The following is a 6,645-nucleotide window of genomic DNA, read 5'->3' on the forward strand; positions in this document are numbered from 1 at the left end:
CCCCCCCCCGATGTTAATATACAATATTTCAATATAAAGGGCCCATTCTAGGGTAAATAAAACAATAATTTAGATGAAATACACTCACATCAAAATACACATCACTAGGATTATTTTATATTCAATTTCTGTCAATAGATCCCATTTACCTAAATCTTACACACTGGACCTTTAAAGGATTTAACAGAAATATGCAATACTGTAGTACTTGAACTTTTCATGGCCAGTACTGTACATACACATCAAACTGTAGTTATCTACCATTCTAGTGTTTTATATATTTATGCTTGCACTAACACACCGCAGCAAATTCCTTGTATGTGTACACCTACTTGGCAATAAACCCCGTTTCTGATTCAGACATAGTGGAGATATTTAATAATTAGCTAATTTATTTAATCATATATTTCTGCACACATGATCGATCACAGTACTGACAAACTGAAGAATCCTTAAACACATGCATCTACACATTTAACTGACAAAGTCTTAAAAAAAACCACAATTATAAAGAAACATTACAACATAACAAGGTGTTCTGATATTTAGTTCTATGTGCAGGAGCATGTATCTGAAAACTAACTCTGCCTGTTTCACATTACTGAGACTGAGGTCTAGGGGAGAGGAGCTCAGTGTGGATGATGTGTAAGTGTTCTCCAGGCCATACTAGATTTAGAGCATAACTGTTCCTGTGTGTGTGCTACAAAGTAAGAATATCCCACCATGCTGTTTTAGTAGAAAGAGAGGCCACTGTTGTAAAAACAAACGCTGAAGGAAACTTGAGCACATATTTCTTTGTTAAAAACACAGAAGAGGTCATGCTGATAAAATAGCAGATATGTGAAATGCCCTCTTATTTTGCCCTTCAATTAATATTGGTGTCAGTAATGCTGGGTAAGGGTTGTGGAAATACTTAACTGAATGGCTTTTAACGTAATATTATTGCTTTCCTTAATATAATAACTGTGACAAAACAAAAATAAAAATGTATTACACAATTGCAGGGATCATGCAGTTTTATTAAATTTGACAATTGTATATAATTTCAAGAACCTTTGTTTTGTCTGGTAAATGAAAGCAACTTCCGCTGTTAATATGTGGGAAGGACGTGGAAAAGCAGGAAGTGGTGTCTTGATATATTTCAATTAGCTAGTTCAGAAGACAATTACTATTTGTCATAAAAAACTGTTGGATGGTTCAAATTTTACAGTAAACATAGCATGCTGTATTTTGCAACATGTCTCTGTCTGACACCTGATTCCACTCTTGGCAGCACTGTACTGTATGTTTCAAACGAGGCAGGTAAAGTACATGTCAGAGAAAATGGGAAATTAATAGTTTCTTTTCCTGTCGTCACAGAGATCTGTCATGCGTGTGGAGCTAATAGCTATTTTCTGTTATGACAGGGGGGAGTATGGCTTGTCCATCATTTGAGTCACGACTGACATTAAGTTATCACAACATGAAACTAGTGACCCAAAGCTTATTTGTTTGAACTTTTCCACATATTGACTGGCAAGATATTTAATGGAGAGACATATTAGCTGGCATTTGGTTTAATTTCTTAACCACCATCATCATCATTTTCATTATTAAATGAATCGATCACTTTATCTGTTATCTATTGCCCATTCACGTTGCAACAATGATGTACAGATGTTATATTCTGCGCGGCAGACTGGGTTTCTGATAATGGAATCTTCATTAATAAATCATCATGAATTAAAAATGTCTGGAGAGCTTTATTGTTTGTGAAGCCAGATTATGGATGTGTAAGGATTCAAACTAGCACATACACAATTTGTTTTTCACATTTCTTACAAACAGGATGCAAAAAATAATGGGTCTACATACCTCAGCTGCCAATTTCTGTGAGATGTTGTCGAGGTGTGAAGCTAACTTTATGTTTAAAGATAGGCTGCAGCTTGAAATGCAATTACTTGTTTACAAAATATTAGTTGAGAGCTTATAAACAAAGGAGTGCTTGTCTGCTGATCATAAATTTATGAGTGCATGAGTCAAGTTTACTGCATTTGAGTTATGGTCACTTGAATTTTGCTGGTAAATTCTTGACCATTAGCAGCACTGTAGAGAAATCCTTTTATTGGGAGTTCCCCATTTTGTGTGTATCATGTAGGAATACACAAAGACACACAAAAACACACACAATTCCAAATTAAATAACAGAGATAAAAGCAATGAAGCCCCTTTTGATCTGACGGGTGCATGAGAAACGATGTTGTCCTACTGATGGACAACATCGTTTCTCAGTGCCTTTAAAACCATTAAAGGTCACTTTAGATATTGTTTAGGTACAGAACACAACATGGACAAGTTTAGAGATGGCCATAATTTGATATTTGATTCAAAATAAGTGCTTTGTTAAGGGGAACATCTTGGTTTGGGTTAAAAGTATTGCATAAGATCAAGCTTAAGGGACATTTGTAATGGCTACAATAATGAACACTTGTTTAAGATTGGGAAACAGTTGCGGTTATGGTTAAAAGATGCTAGTGTTGAAAGTCATTTGAAAACAGGAAATGAACAGTGGTCTCCATGGCACAGTCCCACATTTTATTGACGCATCCATTCACATACTCACTCCTGGAGTGACGCAATCCACAGTCCTGCCAACAGTTTCTACTTATTCCACATTTCAAAACATCCAAAAGCACTGGCTAAAACAAAGGAAGAAATTCTTAATTTTAATATGCTGCACTTTCTCTTGGTGGCTGTGTGTACCTGTCATTAAAATTGGTCAAAAATTGTACAAAAAAACATAGAAAGTATGACAGTACTGACAGTACTGACACCACAAATTTTGTAAATTTGTGGTGTCAATACATGGTTGAGCAGTCAGGAAATGTGATGTGCTTACTAAATAACTAAAGGGTGGCACCAGATGCTCTTTCCATCTCCCTTAACATTGCATGTCTCACTTCGCCCTACTCTGACTATATCTTAAGATAGGAATATCCTCAGTGCATCTAAATGCTAATATTGATGTTTTGAAATCCATCATCTAAATAACTCCGTCCAGTAGTGCGATCTCTTGGGGCTAAATCAATCCACATTGCGAGCTTTGTCCTCTTTGCCATCTGACGTGTGTCACATCTGGACTAAGGTACTGTGTGATATTCTCTGTGCTCACGGTTACCTACAATTCATTTGAGGGTGTGTCCGCTCGGCTGTTTGCACGTGCTGTTGGGTTTATCATCTCCGACCTGCAATCATGTCAGGCCAATCAAATGACAAATGTTAAACTGCACATTTCCATTTAGAAACATGAGCTCACCCACATCTTATTGTGACTTCCACACTGCTCCATGGCTTCTCCTCAACTCCCCTGCTATGGTTGCAGGTATCATCAATGGCAGGGAGGACACAAGCACAGACACACAAGACAGACTGGTACAGTGAAGAAGCTTTCAATAAGAGTAAACAGGCTTAGACAGTGGGATAATCAAGCAGGCACGTAGACAGGCGAGCTGGCAGGAACAGAAAACAGCATGGAGGATACAGTTAGTTGGTACACAAGGAAACACTCAGAGCAGGTAGATCATGCGGGGGGGGGAATATACACAGATGAACTGGCAAGAAGCTGGTAAAAGCAGTGAGGTGTGAGACGTGATAAGTGAGATGAGGTAACAGGGTTGGGTTGTGTGAGTGGGCGGGGAAGCACCAGCAATTGAGAATAGAAAACAGGTGAGCAGGCAGATATGGCCACGGAAAGTCCAGGGACATCTGGTGGGCGGAAGGAGAATGCCATGTCTGGAGAGAAAACATGACCTGGCAGACAGAAACAGACCGTGGCATGTCCTGCATTTCTTTCCATGTATGTCTACTTGCATGATTTTATCACAAAGAAATACCCTCTCCCACGAAAACCCACTTCATGCTGGCGTATCATATATGTCAATGTAGGATTTAGCCTACTGTCGCCTTTATCACTCTGCTTGTTGAAAACTAGGTTTATCCTCAGGAATGGTTAAGAAGAGAATATATTGTAACTTAACAGTGCTTTCCAATGACTGTCAATCAAAACCATTTTGTAAGTCTGTTCTGTCAGTCATCCTGACAAGTTCAGCCTCCAGTCTAGCCGAAACAAGATTGCAGGTTATAAATAAAAATGGACTTGGCCTGGCATGACATGATTATATGTATAGAGAAAATAATACATAAATGTTCTGGTCGACAATGTCATATTGTTTGGTTGGTATAATTGTGAATATATATAAAAAATACCGAAGTAGCAAAACCAGGTCTGAGGATCTCCATTCATCTAAATGACAACGGTGCCCATTAGAAGATTAATGCAAAAATAACTTTATATCTTGTAATTACTTGATGAAAATCCAGAATCTATGAATATGCAAGCAAGTTTTACTACTGGACATAACCACAGTGGATGGATGACACAGCAGCTCCCGAAAGCGAAACCAAAACATCTTGAACACCCTTTGGTGGCCAGCTGCACCATGTTAGAACATTGGACAAAAATAGAGGAACGCTAAAATATTTTTTATTAATTTCTGTTGTTTTAGGTATTGGCAAAGAAGTGGTGAAAGGTACTTTTGAGAGATTGAAATACACAGTTTACAAGTAACTAAAGTTTAACATTTAACAAGTTCACACAAGAAGCTGAAGCTGATTGTAAAATGATGTTAATTAGTTTATAAGTGATGACAGCATGTCAGCAACTGACAAAACTTTCCGAGTGGTTTTTGTTTGTGAATTTTTCCAGTCAGGAACAAATTTTCCCAGGATTCCAACACCACTTGAACACAAACATGATATAAGATTATATAATCTGTACATAGGTCAAAATAGGTAATAAAAGTTAAGAAACAACAACAACAAAAACAACAATAATAATACAAATCACAATAATCATCATCATATATTTATTAAATAGCACTTTTCAAAACAAAGGTAAAAGGTGAAATCAATAGCAGTAACATAAAGACAAATAAAAGATAAATAAAATCAGGGAGTGCAATTCTATAAAAGAGCTTTGATTTAAAGGAAGCTGCTGACTCAGCCATATTTCTTCCTGCAGGGTGCTCCGGACCTTCAGATCTGTCAATAAGAAAACATATCTTTGAAAACCCTAAAGAGGACTTTAAGCATTTTAATTACAATATGATATCTGCAGATAAGAAAAAGCTCAAACAGTGATTGTGTTTGCTTAGTGGACTTTTTCGTGGTAGCCATTTTGACCATTTTGACACTTCACCTGGCAGGAAGCACAGCTGTCATGTGATAATGATAATTGAGGACCCCGCTCTGTGGCGAAAGCGGGACTGGTTGAAGAGTGACTGGAAATGAAACCCACACAAAGTTTTCCCAACAAAAAACCCAATGAAGAAGCACAGCTGCCTTCATAGCTCCGCAGAGCAGTGACACCTGTGGGGGACACTCATTTCAGAGGCTGGAAACTACAACAACAAGGCAGTGGAACTAAAGTTAGCTTAATGCAAATATCGTGGAGCTAACGTGGATGCTAGTGACAGCGGCGCTAATGGTGGAAGCAGCAAGAGGAGCTATGCTAGCTATGGCCACCAGGACCACAGGCTGTGGATGCACTGCATTGTGTTATTGTGATGGAGGCGGTGTCTGCAGGGATGGAGGACGGCAAAGAAGAACAGGTGTCAGGTAAGGCAGCTTGGTAAAGGATTCATGGGCACATTGTATTAAGTCCCACATCTACCTTTACGATATGTATAGACTATTCATTCCTGAACTGGCAACTCTACTATAGTGGATGTTATTTCACATTTCATACAATTATATTAGGAGTTTTGTGTAATATTAGTTTTTAAGTATTTAATTTGCAGTTTCACATGTGAAGCCATCTGCAGCACAGGCATCTCATTGAGGGATATGCCACAGCTAAACAGATGTTTGAGTACACATAACAGCATTCATTTTAAAACGAAGCACTATAACAAGCAATTTTTATTTATTTATTTATTATTATTAATGTTTTGGGACTAAAAGCTGTGTGTCCGGTGTAAATGAAGATGCCGGTGAATCCAGGTTTGATGGAGGTGACACAAAGATGGATTTGGGTGGAGGGAAGGGCATTTTCAGTTCTTCCTCCATCAGCTGTCTTGTGAGTCATTCACCTGTGTGCACAGAGGAAGTTTCTTTGTTTCTTTTGATTTTAATTGCACATGTGGAAACCTGTTTAACGCGTACAGCTATTAAAGTACAAAGAAGCCATCTCATATTTCCAAATGTATCTCTGCACTGAATATTCGTTATTTTTTGGCAAACCATGACATTTATATGGGTTGCCACTGTCTCAGATTTTCGGGGAGTGTGTGTTGGCTCACAGACCTTGATCACCTTTTGTTTCTCGTTGTCATCCGAGAAGCTTGACTTTGTGTTGTCAGATTTTTTGTCAGAAGTTAAATTAGACTGATGCGACTATTATGTTTTTGAAATGTTATGGACTAGTTTATTATTTCAAAAACCTTGATAAAGTAGACAGTGCAGAAAAGTGATGGACTTTTTTAAATATTTGCTTCCGAGTTTGACATTTTACGAATTATTTTGGTATTTTTACTCATATCTTCAGTTGAATGAATAGGGTGTTGTTGCTGCAGTACATCATAGTTCAACTTTAACATTTCTGCTATT

Source organism: Hippoglossus stenolepis, chromosome 1 (assembly GCF_022539355.2).
Source record: "Hippoglossus stenolepis isolate QCI-W04-F060 chromosome 1, HSTE1.2, whole genome shotgun sequence".
Classification (NCBI taxonomy): domain Eukaryota; kingdom Metazoa; phylum Chordata; class Actinopteri; order Pleuronectiformes; family Pleuronectidae; genus Hippoglossus; species Hippoglossus stenolepis.